At 39.1% G+C, this 23,274-nt stretch overlaps 1 protein-coding gene across 8 annotated transcripts in view; it reads right to left on the bottom strand.

Moving 5' to 3' along the window:
* MARCHF1 (membrane associated ring-CH-type finger 1) overlaps positions 1 to 23,274 on the bottom strand; it is a gene marked incomplete at its 3' end in the record, with an annotated part of 840,798 nt that overhangs the window by 755,524 nt on the left and 62,000 nt on the right. Inside the window, exon 1 of one of the 8 annotated variants that reach the window (XM_079920609.1) lies at positions 17,101 to 19,091. The exons of the other annotated variants lie outside the window; for them this stretch is intronic. Of the gene's footprint in view, positions 1 to 17,100; positions 19,092 to 23,274 lie in introns of those variants that run through there. 8 annotated transcript variants of the gene reach the window in all.

The following is a 23,274-nucleotide window of genomic DNA, read 5'->3' as shown; positions in this document are numbered from 1 at the left end:
ACCCATGGGGGGCAGACACAAAAAAGAACAGGAACTATGAACCTGCAGAATGTGAAAAGGAGACTCTAAACACAGAAAATTAAGCAAAATGAAAAGACAGAGAAATACACAGCAGATGAAGGAGCAGGTTAAAACCGCACAGACCAAACAAATAAACAAGAAATAGGCAGTCTACCTGGAAAATAATTCAAAGTAATGATAGTAAACATGAACCAAAGTCTACAAGAGACCCACCAAGTTTTCCACTGAAGTTTTCCACTGTAATCTCTTCAGATATTTTCTCAGTCCCTTTTTTTTTCTCTTCTTCTTCTGGGACCCCTATAATTTGAAGGATTATAGACTTCAAATTACCAAAGTCTACAAGAGACCCACTTCAGACCTAGGGACACATACAGACTGAAAGTGAGGGGATGGAAAAAGATATTCCATGCAAATGGAAATCAAAAGAAAGCTGGAGTAGAAATTCTCATATCAGACAAAATAGGTTTAAAATAAAGACTATTATAAGAGAAAAAGAAAGACACTACATAATGATCAAGGGATCAATCCAAGAAGAAGATATAACAATTGTAGATATTTATGCACACAACTTAGGAGCACCTCAATACATGAGGAAAATGCTAACAGCCATAAAAGGGGAAACTGACAGGAACACAGTAACAGTAGGGGACTTTAACACCCCACTTTCACCAATGGAAAGATCATCCAAAATGAAAATAAATAAGGAAACACAAGCTTTAAATGACACATTAAACAAGATGACTTAATTGATATGTATAGGACATCCCATCCAAAAACAACAAAATACACTTTCTTCTCAAGTGTTCATGGAACATTCTCCAGGATAGATCATATCTTGGGTCACAAATCTAGCCTTGGTAAATTTAAGAAAACTGAAATTGTATCAAGAATCTTTTCTGGCCGCAACACTATAAAACTAGATATCAATTAAAGGAAGAAAACTGTTAAAAATACAAACACTTGGAGGCTACACAATACACTACTAAATAACCAAGTGATCACTGAAGAAATCAAAGAGAAAATCAAAAAATACCTGGAAAAAAAGGACAGTGAATATAGGACGACCCAAAACGTATGGGATGCAGCAAAAGCAGTTCTAAGAGGGAAGTTTACAGCAATACAATCCTACAGCAAGAAACAAGAAACACCTCAAATAAACAACCTAACCTTACACCTAAAGCAATTAGAGAAAGAAGAACAAAAAAAACCCCAAAGATAGCAGAAGGTAACAAATCATAAAGATCACATCAGAAATAAATGAAAAAGAAATGAAGAAAACAATAGCAAACATCAATAAAACTAAAAGCTCGTTCTTTGAGAAGATAAACAAAATTCATAAACTATTAGCCAGACACATCAAGAAAAAAATGGAGAACATTCACATCAACAGGATTAGAAATGAAAAAGGAGAAATAACAACTGAAACTCCAGAAATACAAAGGATCATGAGAGATTACTACAAGCAACTATATGCCAATAAAATGGACAACCTGCAAGAAATGTAAAAAGTCTTAGAAAAACACAACCTTCCAAGACTGAACCAGGAAGAAACAGAAAATATGAAAACACCAATCACAAACACTGAAATTGAAACGGTGATTAAAAATCTTCCAACAAACAAAAGCCCAGGACCAGAAGGCCTCACAGGCAAAATCTAACAAACATTTACAGAATAGCTAACATCTGTCCTTCTCAAAATCTTCCAGAATATAGCAGAGGGAGGAACACTCCCAAATTCATTCTATGAGGCCACCATCCCCCTGATACCAAAATCAAACAAAGATGTCACAAAAAAAACTATAGGCCAATATCACTGATGAACACAGATGCAAAAATCCTCAAACAAATACTAGCAAACAGAATCCAAAAGCACATTAAAAGGATCATACACCATGATCAAGTGGGGTTTATCCCAGGAATGCAAGGATTTTTCAATATATGCAAATCAATCAATGTGATAAACCATACGAATAAACTGAAGGAGAAAAACCATATGATCCTCTAAATAGATGCAGAAAAATCTTTCAACAGAATTCAACACCCAATTATGACAAAAACTCTCCAGAAAGTAGGAATAGAGGGAACTTATATCAAAATAATAAAGGCCATATATGACAAACACACAGCCAACATCATTCTCAATGGTGAAAAAGTGAAACCATTTTCACTAAGATCAGGGATAAGACAAGGTTGCCCACTCCCACGACAATTATTCAATATACTTTTGGAAGTTTTAGCCACAGCAATCAGAGAAGGAAAAGAAATAAATGGGATCCAAATTGAAAAGAAAGAAGTAAAACTGTCCCTGTTTGCAGATGACATGATACTATTCATAGAGAATCCTAAAGATGCTACCAGAAAACTAGTAGCACTCATCAATGAATTTGATAAAGTAGCAGGATACAAAAAAATGCACAGAAAACTCTTGCATTCCTACACACTAATGATGAAAAATCTGAAAGAGAAATTAAGGAAACACTCCCTTTTACCACTGCAACAAAAAGAATAAAATACCTAGGAATAAACCTACCTAAGGAGACAAAAGACCTGTATGCAGAAACCTGTATAAGACACTGATGAAAGAAATTAAAGATGATACAAACAGATGGCGAGGTATACCATGTTCTTGGATTGGAAGAATCAACATTGTGAAAATGACTATACTGCCCAAAGCAATCTACTGATTCAACAGAATCCCTATCAAATTACATATGGCATTTTTCACAGAACTAGAACAAAACATTTCTCATTTTGCATGGAAACAAAAAGACCCTGAATAGTCAAAGCAATATTGAGAAAGAAAAACGGAGCTGGAGGAATCAGGCTCCCTGACTTCAGACTATACTACAAAGCTACAGTAATCAAGACAGTATGGAACTGGCACAAAAACAGAAATATAAATCAATGGAACAGGATAGAAAGCCAAGAGATAAACCTACGCACATATGGTCACCTTATCTTTGACAAAGAAGGCAAGAATATACCATGGAGAAAAGACAGCCTCTTCAATAAGTGGTGCTGGGAAAACTGGATAGCTACAATTAAAAGAATGAAGTTAGAACACTCCCTAACACCATACACAAAAATAAACTCAAAATGGATTAAAGACCTAAATGTAAGGCCAGACAGTTTAAAACTCTTAGGATAACATAGGCAGAACACTCTATGACACAAATCACAGCAAGATCCTTTTTGACCCACCTCCTAGAGAAATGGAAATAAAAACAAACATAAACAAATGGGACCTAATGAAACTTAAAACCTTTTGCACAGCAAAGGAAACCATAAATGATATGAAAAGACAACCCTGAGAATGGGAGAAAATATTTGCAAATGAAGCAACTGACAACGGATTAATTTCCAAGATTTACAAGCAGCTCATGCAGCTCAATGTCAAAAACTCAAAAACCCAATCCAAAAATGGGCAGAAGACCTAAATAGACATTTCTCCAAAGAAGATTTACAGATTGTCAACAAATACATGAAAGGTTGTTAAACATCACTAATCATTAGAGAAATGCAAATCAAAATTACAATGAGGTATCACCTCACACTGGTCAGAATGGCCATCATCAAAAAATCTACAAGCCTTAAATGCTAGAGTGGGTGTGGAGAAAAGGGAACCCTCTTGCACTGTTGGTGGGAATGTAAAGTGATACAGCCACCATGGAGAACAGTATGAAGGTTCCTTAAAATACTAAAAATAGAACTACCATATGACCCAGCAATCCCAGTACTGGGCATATACCCTGAGAAAACCACAACTCAAAAAGAGTCATGTACCACAGTGTTCATTGCAGCTCTATTTACAGTAGCCAGGACATGGAAGCAAGCTAAGTGTCCATCGACAGATGAATGGGTAAAGAAGATGTGGCACATATATACAATGGAATACTACTCAGCCATATAAAGAAATGAAACTGAGTTTTTTGTAGTGAGGTGGAGGGACTTAGAGACTGTCATACAGAGTGAAATAAGTCAGAAAGAGAGAAACAATTACCGTATGCTAACACATATATATGGAATCTAAAAAAACAAAAATTGTTCTGAAGAACCTAGAGGCAGGACAGGAATAAAGACACAGACATAGAAAGTGGACTTGAGGACACAGGGAGGGGAAGGGTCAGCTGGGACGAAGTGAGAGAGTGGCATGGACATATATACACTACCAAATGTGAAATAGATAGCTAGTGGGAAGCAGCCACATAGCATAGGGAGATCAACTCGGTGCTTTGTGACCACCTAGAGGGGTGGGATAGGGAGTGTGGGAGGGAGGGAGACACAAGAGGGAAGAGATATGGGAACATATGTATATGTATAGCTGATTCACTTTGTTATAAAGCAGAAACTAACGCACCATTGTAAAGCAATTATACTCCAATAAAGATGTTAAAAAAGAAAAAAAGTTAATAAGCTACCTCCAAAAGAATAATGAATAAATTAATTAAATATTTATGTACATATAAAAGGAGGGCAACACATTAACAATTTTTAGTCTTATAACTTGGATGGTTCAAGTTTAAGCATAAATGCATCTTTTTTTGAACTGCTCACTACCAAGTCGTATTTTTATAGCAATTTCAAATATGGAAGAAGTACATAAAAATAAATGCTAAATAAAAATAGATTAAAAATAAAGTCCCATCCAGAGTGGCTTCGCATTGCAAAGAGAGGTTAAATATATTGAACAGTTTAATGAAGTAGCACTTCTCTTTCTGAGTACAAGTGAAAACGAAAACAGGAACCCTATGACCATGAAATCTTTCCATAACAGATATTTTCTTCAAAGTTTGGGCAGTGAATACCCATGGGAAGTAACCCATTACCACCTGATTTACAGCACAGAGTATGGACAATTCCCCTTTGTATACTGTATACAATTTTCATATTTTGCTTCACACAGTAGGATGTGGCACAATACCTTTGTATGGATTTACAGTCATCCCTGAAATATTATGAGTCTGTCTCTCTAAAGGCCTTTCACGTTGGTTTTCTGCAATGTTACACTCAACTCTCACCAGAGCTTAAAACAGTCTTTGTCCTTTAGTATGTTTACAAAGGCTTTACCTCTCTAAGGTAATAGGTAATATATTATTGCTTCTTTGAATAAATGACACCCCGGTTACTGGAAATACTTGCTCTTCTCAGAGTATCTCTAGAAAGAGGTTATACTTTATTGTTCTCCAAGTTAAATAAACACAGAGATTGAAGCAAAGTGAGGTACTCTGCTATAGTTATAAGGAGTTAAGTGATAGGAGATAATTCACTTTCCTTTCAGGTAGTATCCTCTATAGAGTAAAATGCTAGATTTTTTTTTTTAGGATAAAAAGGTGTAAGTAAAATAAGGTATAGAAAAACTTCATTTCAAGTGTATTTTCCTTTAAATCTTGACATATTATACAAAATACATCTTCAAGTATGCACTCATTCTAGCCCACAATATATTCCTCCTGACATATTCATACTCATCCAATACCTACTCAAAATTATCAATTAAAAATATGTATTAAGCACATGTTCATCCAACAAATATTTATTGGGTGTCCACTATGTGCCTTCTTTATGCAAGAAGGTAGCATTATTTTCATTCCATTAGAGCTATGTTCCCTCCATTAAGAGCACTTCCTAGGCCAAATTCCTTAATTGTCCACAATAACTTATAGTTCTCAAATCTATTTTTAATGGAGGGGGAAAAAACTAGAACTAAAGTCCTGACGACTTTAACACGTTGAATAGAAATCTTAGAAATAATGTAATGGGAAGAAATCATTGCACCTGAAAGCTGCAGGCCTTAACATAGTAAGAGAGAAATTTAGAACTTGCCTTTATTATTGAAATGGGGTATTAGCTTAAGGAAACAAATCAAGTAACCAAAAGTATATGAGACACAATTTGTTGGAGGTTAAGGAAGTTGGATTTTTGTGGCCTGAATTAAATCTGATAAGCTCAATCTAAGCATTCCAGCCGGGGCTGCAAGATCCTAGATGTACAAAGGAGTTTTCCTATTTGGTGCAACTGATGAAAATAACCTAGCTCTCAAATACTGTTCCAATCTCTGTTCCCTGATTTTCCGAGGTTGGGCCGCAGTTGAGCTGCTTGTCTAGTGGGCCAGTTTTCAACAGATGTCTAATTCGAAGTAAAATATCTCAATTTTCCATAGAATTCACACACTATCTAACAAAATTCTATCGACAGATGTGTTCAGTGGAAGAAAAACATCTCAATCAATAAATATGGCACCCACTTGTAGCCTGGGAACCCGTAAACAACCGAATAAAAGTCAAAACTTAAGTTACCTAAGCCTAATCTCCCAGGACCAGGAGATTTATAAAAGACTAGGTGTTGAATTCAGCCCTAAGTGGCTCTCTCTCCCCCACCTACTCCTTCCCCCAGCACAGAATATCATTATCATTATAATCATCTTCATTATCACAAAGAAGCTGCCTTAATGGCTGCTCTCAGCTCACCTTCAAAACCCTCTGGCTGAAACAATATTTCAGACGATGAACCGTACACCAGGCTGACTGGAGCCAAACGGTGTATCCTTATGGGAGTTTACTGCTGGCCATAACGAGCTTTTGAGATATCTATAAACGCTAAAGCCTAGCCTTCTGTCTGTCCAAGGAGGTCTCAATATAACCTGAAATTTCAAAAACGGCAATTTCCCCCAAGGCCCAAATCTCCTCTCTAGAGATTTTCCAGTCTCCTGACAATTTCCACTCTTTGAACTAATATCTTTACAATACTGTTGGAGAAAATCATGCATGAAATTAACAGTGATACTAGTTTGAAGGTAATAAGTCCAATCAGTGCATCAGATAGCTACATGCAAAATAATAAAAGAGGGAGATTTACTCATTTGCCAAATCTGACTCAGGGTGGTGACAAAAAAGAGGTGGCATTTAAAGTGAACATTAAAGGATAAGGAAGATGTGAATAGAAAGGGGAAAAAAGATGGGAAAACAAAAGAAAAAGCTAATCCACACAAATGTGAATATGTGCCTGCCTAATTTGCCTAGGATGGGGTCTTTGGAGAGAGATCATGAATAACAAACACACTAAAAATTAAGGTGAGACCAGAACTTAAAACGCCCAGACACATAATTAACTATTTAATGTGCTGACAACGGGAGACATTTAAGTTTTATAAAAGAGCACGAACTTCCAGGACTCTGAGACGATGCTAAAGGAGAAAAGGCATTAGAGGTTGGGGAACCAGATATACTGATCCATGGCAGTGGCAGTAGAAATGAAAGATGAGAATGGAAGACAGAAGTATTTTGAAGATATAATTGCCAGGAACCGACAAATAAGGAAAAGAAAGTGGAGCACTATGTATTTTCTAGCTTGGGTGAAAAATAGTTACAAGAAACAGAGTAACTGTAAGGCTGTCTTAAATTAGATTTGGATCTAACGGCACTGAATTCTGTAGAACAGAGAGGGAATAAGTTCATCTGACAGAAAAAGTATTCTCTTTGGAGCTAAGTGGACAATGCTGGATCTGTGCATTAGGGATGCATGAGCACAGTGCTGATAGCTAAGCCTTGGGAGTGGGTGCAGTTACCCAAGGAGAAAACACTGAGCCAGTAAAAAAGGCCAATGTCAGAAATTTAAAGAACTCATATATATATATATATATATATATATATATATATATATATATATATATATATTTTTTTTTTTCCCCCCTGTACACGGGCTTCTCACTGTTGTGGCCTCTCCCATTGCAGAGCTCCGGACGCGCAGGCTCAGCGGCCATGGCTCACAGGCCCAGCCGCTCATCTACTTAATGAGAGTCAAAGAGTCAAAGAAGAAAACCAACAGGGGAAAAAAAAAAAATCAATGGAATAAAGGAAGAATGCCAAAGGTTCAACATCACGGACGGCAAAAAGAATGAAAATGTGCCAAAGTGGAAGAAAAAACACTGTAGAAGGGTTGAAGGCTGGCAGAGTTCATGAATTTGGCTGACTTTGACAAAGGAGTCAAAATGAAGTGTGACACAAAAACGTATCTGCAACTCCTAAAAAATTGAGAAGTTCAGTTACAGAAGACAAGGCTGGGAGGAAGCCTAGTAACACTTTTTTTTTATGTTTTTGAGTTCTATTATAAAGAATATTCTAATTAGGCCTGAATATTATTTTAAGAATATTCTTTAAGAATATTCAATGAAGGCCTGGAGAAGGACTCTCTCTGCAAAAGGAAGTTCAGTTAGACATAATTACAAGCATATGTTCATGCTTACAGATATAAGGCTTCAAAATGAGATCTTTAAAATCACTAATAGATGTTTATCTTTCTGGAGTGGGAAGAGTTGGACACCAGGCATTCCACGCTGGGATCTGTAATTTTCTCTCTGCCACTGGAGCTGAGCGGTGTTCTGTCTCTGGTTTGGAATACAGCATGCCTACAGGCGAACATACAGGCTGTCAGCTGCCCAGCTCCTGTATGCCTTCCTTCTTTCCATAAGGGGTCCCTGGAGCTCAGTAGGCCCCTCTCTGCATAATGATTTGTGACCAAACTTTATGATTTGTTTCTGTAGGATAATCTTAAGAAACTCAATCTTTTAATAAGAGCACACATTTCTCTTCTAAGAAATGAGGACTGTCTTTATGGTGAAGGAGAGTACTTTCTGGAAGCACCCAGAGGAAAGGGGCCAGCTTGGACAGGTGATCTAACTTTCTGAGTCTTTGCTTCCTTTTCTTCCTCCTTGATACCTCACAGGATGAAATGAGGGATCAATGAGATGGTGTGTGGACCACCTGTCAGTGTGCCTGGCACAGAGCAGGTGTTCACAAATCACCATCCTTCATCCCTAGAATTCCTACAGGGAATTGTAGTCACACCCTTTCACCTGTTCTTGGACCACACAAGTGATATTAACTGAACACAGGGCTGGGGAGGTTTGACTTCACTCCACCAAGCCCTCACTACCCCAAGTACCCACGCCCCATGCCCCCGACCTCCACCACCAACACACCCACACACATTTCAGGTCTGGGATCTTAAGTGAAATTCATGAGGGCGAAGTAAAGGAAATTTGATTTTCTTAGTTGCTGTTAGGAAAGAAGAAACTTACAGCCTCCGTGGGCATTACTGTGATGATCAACACCCTGAGTGATAAGTCTGAACAAAGCTCCCCTACCCCTATCCACTGCTGGCATTTAAGACATCAAGCTGAAATGCTATTGAATCCCTTCCAAATGGACTATTGCAAGCTATTTCATTCTAAAACATATTCTTAAAAACAATCAAATTATGAATGAATCCCTAAAGACTTGAAGATTGCAAGCCACGAAACAGTACAGAAGCTTGCAATTAGGATCATCAATAGGAGATTGCAGAAGAGATGCCAGAAATTATGTTAAATGATTAGCTATAACCAGAGGGAGAAAAAACAAGTGTAAACGTCCCAGAAGATAATCCCTGAGCTCAGAGCAAGTTACAGGAGGAAAATGCAAACTGTGAGATCTCCAGCCACAGTTGATTACATTCCAAAGAAGCAAACCAAGCCAGTACCATAGAAGATGTGTTACTAATGTAAACTAAGAGCCTCTATCTATACTGCAAGTGCATTTTGAAATAAATGAGAAATCATGTGTGACCTGCCAGTGACTCTCCCTGCCACTTCGTGTCTTTATTCATTTTGAAACTATTTAGAGCCAGTCAGCAGCAGTAGTCAAATATGGCTCAGACTTCTTTAAGGATAATTTCCAAGAATTTACATAAATTCTCAGAGTTACCTATTTTGGATTTCAAGTGTTAACTCACTCCAATGGAAATACCTTATATTGAGATGGGTTACAGCAAGGCACATAACAAGATACGTAACTTCCCTAAAGTACAATGAAAACACCTGTGATCCTAGAACTTATGAATGCTTCCTGATTCCTTAAATACTCACTTCAAAATTTTATGTTCTTGAGGCATCCATCATTTTCTCATGCTAGGTCTTTATAAAGTATGTCCTTGAGCAGCAGAATTGTGTGTTACGGGGTCCACAGGTTTTTGTTTCTTTTGTTTTGTCTGTGGGAAGAAGAAAACTAAATTTTGTAAATAAACCATTTTTATTTAGTTTTTGTTTAGAAAAGTTGCTTTTTAGATTTTTAGGTGTTTGGTGAATCTGAATGTTTTCGTCGAATAGATTTATGAATGTGGACATAGTCTAAGTTTCCAACATCATTTGTAAAACCCCAAAACACATTGCTTTGATTATAGTGGACACCCTCATTCACCAAGTCACACCTTAATTTACTCATTGCAAATTTCATGTGCACTACGTATGTCAGACACTATCCCAGGAAATGGGAAACAACTGTAGTCCAAAAAAGGCAGGATCCTTACCCTCAAGTAGATTGTACTCGAGGTAGGAAAACAGATACTAACCAAATAAATACAACATACATGCAGATACAAAATTAACGAACTATGAGTCAGTACTATGAAGGAAAAGGAGACTATTTTGAGAAAGACTAACACTGTTGAGTGGTGGCTTCAGGATGAAGCTGTTATTTAGATGAAATCAGACAAAGAAGTAGGAGCAGGGGTCCAAAAGCAGGGAGAGAACATACAAACAGCAGTGTTCTTTGACTAGAATTATAGAATTCTAGGAAGTCTTGAGAAATTATCTACTAAAATCAAACAGTCTCATTTTTTAGAGAAGAAACTGCATTCCAGAAAGAAAAGGTGACTAGTCCAAGGTCACAGTCCAAGTCAGAAATCAAGCCTTGTTTCATAGTTGTTGCTAAACTCACTTCCCCTTTCCTTTGCCACATCACTCATCCTCCTGCACAATCCAGCTTTAGGCAATTCTCTCCCCACTTGTTTCAGGAAATCATGAATACTCACTTGATTTCAAGTTACCTCCTAGACCCTTCTCTAATATTCCTCAAACTGAGATTATAATCTATACTTGTGACAAACGGTAAAATATTCCTCTTAAAACTGAGGTGAACAAATGGTGATTAAAAGATGAATGAATGTCAAAATGTAAGTCAGTGCACATCCAGAAAGTTTATAAATTAAAACAAAACAATAAGTCCTTTTGTGCCCACCTATCACCTCTCTGGAAAAGAGGGACAATATTTAATAAAATAAAAGAGAAAATATTAATTTAGCCTCTTACACAAAAGATATTGATTAAAGGTTAGGTATTCAAGGTGCCATAAATTAATCATCGTCAATGAAACATCTACTCATTGAGTAATTTTAAATGTTGGGAGAGGTAATATTTAGGGATGTTACACACTCGTTTTCTGTATTTTCTTACACTGTGGCCCTCTAATCTTGAATTATTTCCTTCTGACTTTTGAATTTTAAGCCCTCAGGGCTGGATGAATAGGAAAAACTCCTGCTTGAACAAAACATCTAAAGATTCGGGTGAACACAAAAGGAATAGAAACTAGATGCCCTCACACCCACAACTCATGTCTTGTCCAGCAAGATATAGCTTCTCTAGATTTTCTTAACTGAGGACAGAACTCTAAGATGAGTTTATAAATCTAGGGAAGAGGGAAAAACTGAGCTGTGCATTTCAAAGATTTGGAAAACTATACTCCAGTATTTAGGTAGACAAAGGCTCCCAGAGGTCCTTACAGCCCAGCATGATAAGGGGGTAACCACATGAATTCTGATGCATCTAAAGGGGATGGATCTGAAGGGGCTCTGAGCTCAGGAATGGAAGGGAAAATTAGCAGCAACGGGTTCACTCCTCCAAGGCTGAGATAGTGATGGACGTGTCAGTGGTCCATGACTCTATGTGTGGCCATCCCAACCCCATGTAATCCCTGTATTACCCCACTGTCTCCTACCTCCTACCCCCAACCCCCTGGGCAAAAGGAAGGAAAAGCCTGAATCCAATGCCATTGCATTTCTGCTACTCAAGGAATAGAGACCCCCATGAGAAATTAAATTCAACAACAGCAACAGAAATATTGTTTGTGGATTGAAGACGGACACCCTCTACATAAGAGACTGTGCTAAATGCTAAAGGTACAGATTAATTTAAAAATAGATCAGGGAACTCTACTCAATGCTCCATGGTGACCTAAATGGAAGGAAATCCAAAAAAGAGGGGATATACGTATACATATAGCTGATTCACTTTGCTGTACAGTAGAAACTAACACAACATTGTAAAGCAATTATACTCCAATCAAAATTAATTTTAAAAACAAAACAAAAAAACAGGTTATGCCCTTAAATTGGTGCCACAGCTAGGAGACAGAGTATGGGCACAACAAAAATATAGGCAGGGCTTCCCTGGTGGCGCAGTGGTTGAGAGTCCACCTGCCGATGCAGGGGACACGGGTTCGTGCCCCGGTCTGGGAAGATCCCACATGCCGCAGAGCGGCTGGGCCCATGAGCCATGGCCACTGAGCCTGCGCGTCCGGAGCCTGTGCTCCGCAATGGGAGAGGCCACAACAGTGAGAGGCCCGCGTACCGCAAAAAAAAACCAAAAAGCAACAACAACAAAACTTAATTTAAAAAACAAAACAAAACAACAGGTTATGCCCTTAAATTGGTGCTACAGCTAGGAGACAGAGTATAGGCACAACAAAAATATAGGGAAACGTGTAATGTAACAAGACCAAGAAGCTCTAAGCTGGTGCAACTCCCTAATGTGCCTCCTTTCAGGAAGAATATATGAGTTCAATGTTCAAGTCTTCAAAACTATTGTGCTGTAATGCTTTCAAATCATGTGTCTTCATTCACATTATTGGCCACTTGAGCCTACTAAACATGTCAAATTTTCAAGTTGTCTTATAGCTACACTGACTCTTTTATATCTGCCAGATGGGGTAGCTATACACTAATGAATAAAGAGCAATATATGAAAAAAGCTGGGGTGACAGGACCAGAAAATGTGTCTCTCTACTTAGATCAAGCATCCTTTCAGAAATCACAAAGCTTAATAGGATATCATTAATTCTAAGTAGAACAAAATCACAATGATGCCATGACTTGACATAATTCACAGAGGATCTTGACATTTCATTGAAGCCTAGCATTGAATGTGAGATATATCAGCAAATATTAACTGAGAGTACTTACATTAAACTGTGAAGCATATGTGGAGGATAAATTATCTGCTATTTTCCTTTCTGGATTCCAGGACAAAGAAATCAGTAGAGAATGGTAATGATATCATTGGTGGAATCTATTGATTTCAAATCCCGCTCTCTAAAGATGGATCTGTGAGCCTGGTTTTCTCAGAAAAGCAGCTCACTCTTCACTCCTTGTACTTCTCTGATTACCCAAGCTCCAGAAGAGATCAACTAATTATGTGAGATGATTACAAAAGCTATTATTTAAGAAAAAGCAAAGTATAAATTTTTTAAAAGACGTATGATCTCATAAAATGATCACTGGATAAGAAACAGAGAAAAAGAGTGTTGTCTAGGCATCATATAAAAATTCCAGGGCTTCCCTGGTGGCGCAGTGGTTGAGGGTCCGCCTGCCGAAGCAGGGGACACGGGTTCGTGCCCCGGTCCGGGAAGATCCCACATGCCGCGGAGCTGCTGGGCCCGTGAGCCATGGCCACTGAGGCTGCGCGTCCGGAGCCTGTGCTCCGCAACGGGAGAGGCCGCAACAGTGAGAGGCCCGCGCACCGGAAAAAAAAAAAAAAAAAAATTCCATATTAGTAAAAATAGATGGACAGATAGATAATAAAAATATATATTGTGCAAAGAGAACATCAATTTAGGCATAAGGAAAAATTAAGCAGCAAGAACAAATAAACTTGAAAACAGGATAGAAATATAATTATATAGAATTAGCTGCCCTGGATATTTTTAAAGAAGGTCTATTTTACCATTGATGTACGTGGCAAAAAAATTTTTAATCCTTTTCTATAATTCTGGGAAACTACCAAGTGCTGGTTACTTCATAACCAGGACTTAGTGTGTGTGTGTATACACATACATACACACACATATACATACATACAGAGTATATATACATAAAGCGTCTTGTGTGAGCGTGTGTTTGTATCATGTCTCTGCTTCTCTGTGTCTGCCCTATTCCACCCTCTGCATTTCAGGAAAAAATCAATGGTAACAAGACCTTTTTGGCAGAACCGTCCCTGTGGGTCTGAGAGTTTGCTTACAAGTCTACAGACGGTGTGCTGTGGGTCAGCAGTTCACCTCTGGGTCAAGACCATGAGGCACAGTATCCTCAAGCAGCGGGCTGGGTGCAAGGCAGTATAATTTAGAAAAGTGGCTACTGTGGCAGGCATCACCACTGTTAAGAATTAATAAACTATGACGTGCACTTTTAACACGTTTATAGGTACCTTGAGGACAGAAGAAATTCCCGTCTTCCTGTACTTTTTTATTTCTATATTCAAGGCTTAGCACAGCTCAAGGACATAGTAACCAACCAATAACTAGCTGTGGAATTGAATCAAGTTCAACAGAATAAGATCCATTTGATGGTAAGCCCAAAGATATTAAGGGGGAAAAGAACTAAGCCAGAAACTGAATATGTATGAGGAATTTCTAGGCAAGCCAGGTAACGGTAACTCTGTGCTTTGTTTAATTACTTAACAGTGAGTCACAAAGAGCGATTACGTTGCTTGCTCTTTCTCTGATGCCTGACAGCTCCCTTCTCAGGAAGATGTGTAAAACCAAACTCAGGCAGTGCAAAAATGAACACATAAAATGATGTTCCTTTTAAATTATTTTCCAACTCATTAGGAAGAATAGAATTTGAGTTTTACTGAACTACCTTGAGAAGAAAGTGTTTTTATAAAGAACATGTTGATTTAAGAGACCATTAAAACCATTGTTTCTGAAAATGTCTTTGTATCTTTATCAGAAAACTGAAATTTATTTACAACAGTAGATGATATATTTATTATTTCATGGTGTTTAGTCCTTTACCATGTGTAACAATTTTCCCTGCAAGAAATTTAGTTGCAAGAAATTTAGTTGCTTAAATTATTACCTAGCTCCTTAATTTTAAATCATTAAACAAAATAGTAGAAATATAGTTTCATAAGGAAACTTAGAGAACAAAGCAAATGAGATCATTGAAAAAATATAAAAATATATTTATCACACAGTTTAGAAATTTTTCTAATAATGACAGTGGATAGTGAATATTGATTCTTTTCTTCTCCATTTAGCAATCTGTGGGTCTACATTAAAACCTGAAACAGATTCAATCTTAAAAACCTAGATTCAAGATTGTGTGCTCAAACTTTCCACTAAGAACCCTTTCCTTCTTATGAGGTTTTGCCTTAGAACTCATTTTAAAGAATTCCAGGGAAAGGAAAAGGTGAAACCATTCCAAAAGCTCTGTACATGCTGCATTTGCCTCCAGGGACAAAGAAGTTGCTCTTTATCGTTTATTTATGCTAAAAGGTGAGTGTTCTTGAATTAGTTATTCTTTTTCGTTGACTGTGCTCTATACTGAATTGTAGACAGACATGTATTGAGCTATCATTATGAGGATTACTATTCAAAACACCCAAGATTCTCTTAAACAAGCTCTCAGTCACTCTCTAAGGTAATCTTGGGGCAGAAGAAAGAAAAAAGACAAAATATGAATTTCAGTTACAGAAATAGCTTCTTTGGCTTTATGGCTCAATATGAAAGTAACCAAAGTTAAATATTTTGGAACATCTTGGAATGGGATACATACAATTAACTGATGCCTCTACTATGCATATTTTAAGGAAAAATAACATATTCTTAAAGAGTACAATTCATTGAACAATTCTTCAAGAAACCGTTCCACTGACCATCTGTCCAAACCGTGTGTTTAAATTCTGCAACATTTAAAAAGAGATCCGTGTAGTTAATTTTCAGTTGCTATGGAACTAAGAGAAAAAATTATGGTTCCAAATATTATGTTAGTCACATTTACCTTGGTGATTATTTTGTGTGTGTAAACATTTTTTTCATAATCTGATTAGATGAAATTTGTCAAGGATTTGCAATCTCATCTGGGTTACAACTACTCCCAAAAATTTTTGGTGCAGATGTGTTTCACATAAGAAATACATATTTACATGGAGACTAGGAATTAGATGGCAACAATGTTCACGCATCAAGTAAGAAAGCCCCTATCTAATGTGACTAAATGTGTCATGAAGCTCTTCCTGAGATGGACAGAGCTTTATGGCTTTCTCATTAATGTTTTGAACAATGATTCTCTTGTCTTTTATTTTATTTTTTTAAATTTATTTTTGGCTGCGTTGGGTCTTCGTTGCTGCATGCGGGCTTTCTCTAGTTGTGGCGAGCAGGGGCGACTCTTCCTTGCGGCGCACAGGCTTCTCATTGAGGTGGCTTCTCTTGATGTGGAGCACGGGCTCTAGGCACGCGGGCTACAGCAGTTGTGGCTTGCAGGCTCTAGAGGGCATACTCAGTAGTTGTGGCGCACGGGCTTAGTTGTTCCACGGCATGTGGGATCTTCCCGGGACTGATGAACCCGTGTCCCCTGCATTGACAGGCGGATTCTTAACAATTGCGCCACCAGGGAAATCCCTTGTCTTTTATTTTGGATCAATTTTTTTCCATCTTGCTTCCCTTTGATCCCCAAGTTTCAAGTAAGACCCATAATGATAATATCACCAGCTTTAAATAGCTCCTCAGCTTAATGAGTTTCCTCTCCAAAATCATGTGTATTTTAAAGGAAACTAAAGCCATGAATAACTGAATGCATCATCTTCCCAAAAAATCCCTCTCCCTAGATTGCCTAACTTGGTGAATGACAATTAAATCGACCCAAGTCACCCATTCATTCCAGCAACCTGAGAGTCAGAATGAGCCTTCTTCCCCCACATTCAATCAATTATCAAGGCCTGGCATTTTTTTTTCTTATTAATAATTCTCAAATTCACTACTTCTCCTATATACCTATTAATCTGCCCCAGTTCTGATCTTTGTTATCTTTTGCCTGAAAGAAAACAGCTTCCCCAGCTTCAGTTGCATCCATTTTAATCCATTCCCTATTCAGATGTCAGAGAAAGGGCTTCAAACAATATATCAAATTCCAACATTCCCCTGCTTAAAATCCTTCACTGCTTCAAAGATAAAGTTAAATCCTTCAGCTTCTACACAGAATCCCTCACTTAACGCTCATGCAGCGTGTTCTGTGACTGTACCCTCTATCCCAACTTGCTCCGTGGTACTCTCTGATCTGTTTCAGAATGGATCATTTCTTTCATCATGCCTTCTGTAAAGACTAGAGAAAAATACATTTCTGTCAAGTTCAGACCTTAAGATGGAACGTTCATCACAACTTGTCTCTAGGGGTAATTATCCTTGGTCTTATTTGCTAGCATGACAGAGCCATACAATGAGAGAACTAACCGTACCGATCTTGTGCATCACACTTCTCTAGGGAAAGCCACCTGGAAATAACTGGTCTCTTTCCACACCACCTAAGGGATAGAAGGAAGGACTCAATGTTTATTTTACCTAAGAAGTTTTCTCAACTGTATGTGAGCCACTGACTCTCAATAATTCACTTTGCTCTGCTATGAGCATCGCTTTACTTTGGGAACAGGAGTTTTGCCAGTCAATACTTACATGTGCACCCACTGGGGTAGGTGTGATTTTAACCCTGAGAACTCCAACCAAACTAAAATACACTTAATAATAATAAGTGTTAGAAAATTTACTATATTCTAGACACTACATCATGTGATGCAATTTTTAGACCATGCAAAAATTGTACATAAGTATTTGTTAGTCCTTTGTTAGTAATTTATTCATGTGGCCCTTGCCATCATGCCTTTTATTTACCATCTCCTAATCACTTCTTATTCATATAGTTAACATATCTTGAATCCTGACTGTGTGCTATGTTCACTATGTTTACAATGCAATGGATTTTATTCCACTATGCTAAGCGAAATGAAATCTCTCAGGTCCTTTTCCCTTTACTCAGTCAAGAAATTGTTGGAAAATTTATACTTCGACTACTTGTGTTAGGTAGTGGGTCAGAGATGAGCAGGTCCCTGCCCTGTCCTGGTTGGGGTCATCGTTTCCTTCCTCACCTGGACACTGGGGATCAGGGCATGCCCAGAAATCCTCCCTCTTGTGGTCGAGCACCACTAAGTTTCCAGCATTGTCAGGACCAAGCAAGAGGAAGCCGCCAGCACAGGTTGGCACAGGTGCACCAAGACCCAAAAAGTGGCTCAAAGTAACCCAGGGTTCATCATGCCATATTTGTAATAAATTAGCATTGCAGTTTTTGCCCCGCCATGGGTTTCACTTGGGTGCTTATGGGTAAGCACCTGTGCACAAGCAGAAAAGTTATATAACCTAAAGCAGTTGGTCAACTTGTCAATCAAATGATACAGGACACAAGGAGGGACTTTCGACCACTCTGAAAAGCCAACCCTACCCCCACTGTGGGGCTGCTTCTGCTTTCTAGACAGCCCACTCTCCTTTTTCCGGGAAGCATGCTTTCACCTCGCTTAATAAAACGCTTGCTCCTTAAAACTGCTCTGTGTCTCCTGATTGTATTCTTTCCTTCAGGAGGACAAGGACTGAGGAATTGCTATTTTGCTGCTAACACTTGCACTAAAAACCTTTTTCTATGACAGTGACAATACAACTTTCAGAAATGATTTTAGAAGTCACTTGCCAAGTAAATATCAAATAGGGTACAGGAATGACACTACTGAGCAATTTACTTGGGTATGGCAAGATGCTGAGGGAGCTGGCCAAGCTACATTTTAAACACTAAGCACCAAGATTGTCCATGCCCCACAGATCATTTCAGATCTCATTAAAACCAAGTGAACAATGCCAATAAGACCATCTAAGGCACACTTCAGCTTTCTTCTGTATTAGGTTAATTCAAGAAAAAAGAAATTCCACAGACCTTTAACTTTCAATTACAATACCATCTTGTGGAAAATACTAAAGCAATGCAAAAGACTCATTACCATCTTGATACAGCAGTTAGCAAACCACTGCAGAAATATGGTAGATACGTGAGAACTTAATACACCAATGGGAAATGTTTACATCAAAGTTTTCTAATTCTACAAGGTAAAAAACACTCCAAGATGCAAAACCATGTTCCATACCATTAAGGTCCAGCCAACCACATTATCATGAGGAAGGGAGGTAGTCACACTGCAGCGAGGAAGAAAGCATATGGAGAATCGCGGCAAGATGGCGGAGGAGTAAGACAGGGAGATCACCCTCCTCGCCACAAATACATCAGAAATAAATGTACATGTGGAACAGCGCCTACAGAACAACTACTGAATGCTGACAGAAGACCTCAGACCTCCCAAAAGGCAGGAAACTCCCCACGTACCTGGGGAGGGCAGAAGAAAAAAGAAAAAGAAAAAGGGACAAAGGAAACGGGACTGGACCTGCCCCTCCGGGAGGGAGCTCTGAAGGAAGAAAACTTTCTGCACACTCGGAAGGGCCTTTACTGGTGGAGGACAGGGGGAGGGTAGTTTCAGAGCCTTGGAGGACAGCGCAGCAACAGGGGTGCAAAGGGCAAACCAGAGAGATTCCCGCACAGAGGATCGGTGCCGACCGGCACTCACCAGCCCGAGAGTCTTGTCTGCTCAACCACCAGGGCGGACGGGGCTGGGAGCTGAGGCTTGGGCTTCGGAGGTCGGATCCCAGGGAGAGGACTGCGGTTGGCTGCGTGAACACAGCCTGAAGGGGGCTAGTGCGCCACAGCTAGCCGGGAGGGAGTCCGGGAAAATGTCTGGAGCTGCCGAAGGGGCAGGAGACCATTGTTGCGGGGTGTTGGAGGGGCAGCCCACCATAGGGGTTTCCTTTTCTGTGCACTCACAGACAACAAGGACACACCTACGCAAGCACGAGCACAAGCTATAGCTGTTATCTTGGACCCCAGAGGCTGTCGCCGATGTCCTCAAGGATCGTGTGTGCAAGGCAGGTCACCGCCCACACCTTTCCAGCAGCCTGTGCAGCCCGCCACGGACAGGGTCCCACGGTCCGGGGCCAACTTTCCCAGGAGAACACACGGCCCGCCCCAGGCTCTTGCAACTTCACGTCGGCCTCTGCCGCCACAGGCACTCCCTGCACATCCCAATTGTGACTGCCATATCCCTCCCTCCCCCGGCCTGAATGAGCAAGTGAGCCCTAATCAGCTGCTGCTTTCACCCCCTCTTGCCTGCGTGGGGAAGAGACACCTGACAGCGGCCCACACACAGAGGCAGGGCCGCCACCAAAGCTGAACCCCAGTGACTGTGCTACCGAAGAAAGGAAAGGGAGATATCCCTGTGCGGCCTCAGGAGCAGCAGATTAAATCCCCACAAGCACAATCAACTGGGTGAACCAGGCACTAGTGGAACACCTGAACATACAACGAGTGTTCCTACAACTGAGGCTGCAGACTTTGGGGGCAACTGTGGACTCTGGGGGCAAGTACACACGGGAGTAACGCCAGATGAGAGTGTGAACGGCCCCCTCAGTGGTCACAGCAGGTCCAGAGACCTACCTATAATTACTGGAGGGCATTCTGGGCAGGCAGGGGTTGGCTGGGGCTCACTATGAGGGCAAGGACACTGACAGTTAAAGCCACAGGAAAATACCACTGCTTTCTTTTGGTTGTTTTTTTTTTTTTAATTATTCTTTTAATTTTTTATTTACTTTTTCTTTTCATTTTATGCTTTTATTTTTAACATATTTTTTATTTCACTTTCTTTTCCTATTTCTGCTGGACTTTTTTGTTATACTGCGTTTTTTCCTCGAGTTTGTTTTTTTATTTGTTTTGCTTTTTTTTCATTTTAACTATATTTCCCATTTTTCTGCTTTTAATGTACTACTTCATTGTTTTGTACTTTTTCCTTTTGTTTTCATCTTTCTTTTGTCTTTACCTTTATTTTTTTGATTGTTCTTGTGTGTTTGTTTTATGCTTTCATTGCCTGTTTTTTAGTTTGCTTTCTGTATTTGAGTTGTTTCTGGTTTTATGTTTTTGTTAGTTCAGCATTTAGTGTTTGTTTTCATTTTTGGGTTTCTTTATTGGTTTGCTCTCTTCTACTTTGTTTTCTCTTTTTTTCTTTTATCTTTTCTTTTCTTTCTGTGAGTGCATGAATGTATGTTTCTCTGTGTGATATTATTGTCTGTTTAGTTTTCTTTTTATCATTTGTCTTGCGGTTTCGTCTGTTCATTTGTTTGGATTTTTGTTTTTTGTTTTGGGGTTTTCTTTTCTTTTTTTCTTTCTTTCTTTCTTTTCTTTTTTTTCTGTTTATTCTTCCTTTTCTTCCCCACCCACTGTGGCTTGCAGAGTCTTGGTGCTCTGGCCGTGGGTTGGGCCTGAGCCTCCGAGGTGGGAGAACTGAGTCCAGGACATTGGACCACCAGAGAACTCCCAGCCCCATGGAACTCTTAATCAGTGACAGCTCTCCCAGAGGTGTCCGTCTCAACACTAAGACACAGCTCCACCCAAGCTGCATTGCCGGATGCCTCCATTGTTGGATGTCTCACACCAAACAACTAGCAAGACAGGAACACAACTCCACACATTAGCAGATAGGCTGCCTAAAGTCATACAAAGCTCACAGACACCCCAAAACACAACACCAGATGCTGCTCCGCCCACCAGAGTGACAAGATCATGCTCCACCCACCAGAACACAGGCACCAGTTCCACCAGCCAGAAAGCGTACAGTAGCCACTGGACCAACCTCAGCCAGTGGGGACAGAAAACAGAAGTAAGTGAAACTACGAACCTGCACCTACAGAAAGGAGACACCAAACACAGTAAGTTAAACAAAATGAGAAGATGGAGAAATACGCAGTAGCTGAAGGAGCAAGGTAAAAACCCACCAGACCAAACAAATGAAGAAGAAATAGGCAGTCTACCTGAAAAAGAGTTCAGAGTAATGATAGTAAAGATGATCCAAAATCTTGGAAATAGAATGGAGAAAATACAAAAAATATTTAACAAGGACTAGAAGAAATAAAGAGCAAACAAACAATGAGGAACACAATAACTGAAATTAAAAATACTCTACAGGAATCAATAGCAGAATAACTGAGGCAGAAGAACAGATAAGTGAGCTTATCTGTTAGATAAGCTCAAGATAGAAGATAGAATGGTGGAAGATAACTGCCATGGAGCAGAATAAAGAAAAAAGAATGCAAAGAATTGAGGACAGTCTCAGAGACTCTGGGACAACATTAAAGGCACCAACATTCAAATTATAGGGGTCCCAGAAGAAGAAGAGAAAAAGAAAGGGTCTGAGAAAATATTTGAAGAGATTATAGTCAAAAACTTCCCTAACATGGGAAAGGAAATAGTCAATCAAGTCCAGGAAGCGGAGAGAGTCCCATACAGGATAAACCCAAGGACAAACATGCTGAGACACATATTAATCAAACTCTCAAAAATTAATTACAAAAAAATATTAAAAGCAGCAAGAGAAAAGCAATGAATAACATACAAGGAAATCCCCATAATATTATCAGCTGAGTTTTCAGCAGAAACTCTGCAGGCCAGAAGGGAGTAGCAGGATATATTTTAAATGATGAAAGGGAAAAACATACAACCAAGATTACTCTACCCAGAAAGGACCTCATTCATATTTGACAGAGAAATCAAAAGCTTTACAGAGAAGCAAAAGCTAAGAGAATTCAGCACCACCAAACCAGCTCTATAGCAAATGCTAAAGGAACTTCTCTAGGCAGGAAACACAAGAGGAGGAAAAGACTGACAAAAACAAATTCAAAACAACTGAGAAAAAGGTAACAGGAACATACATATTGATAATTACCTTAAATGTGAATGGATTAAAGGCTCCAACCAAAAGACACAGATTGGCTGAATAGATACAAAAACAAGACCCATATATAAGCTGTCTACAAGAGACCTGCTTAAGACCTAGGGACACATACAGACTGAAAGTGAGGGGATGGAAAAAGATATTCCATGCAAATAGAAATCAAAAGGAAGCTGGAGTAGCAATACTCTTATCAGACAAAATCAACTTTAAAATAAAGACTATTACAAGAGACAAGGAAGCACACTACATAACGATCAAGGGATCAACCCAAGAAGAAGACATAACAATTATATTTAACCACCCAACATAGGAGCAACACAATACACAGGCAAATGCTAACAGCCATAAAAGGGGAAATCAACAGCAACACAATAACAGTAGGGACTTTAACACCCCACTTACCCCAAGGGGCAGATCATCCAAACAGAAAATAAATAAGGAAACACAAGCTTTAAAAGACACATTAGACCTAATGAACTTAATTGATATTTATAGGACATTCCATTCAAAAACAACAGAATACA

This window comes from Stenella coeruleoalba (assembly GCF_951394435.1).
Source record: "Stenella coeruleoalba genome assembly, chromosome: 4".
Classification (NCBI taxonomy): domain Eukaryota; kingdom Metazoa; phylum Chordata; class Mammalia; order Artiodactyla; family Delphinidae; genus Stenella; species Stenella coeruleoalba.
Note: the sequence above shows the minus strand (reverse complement) of the source record. Positions and strands in the feature narration are given on the sequence as shown.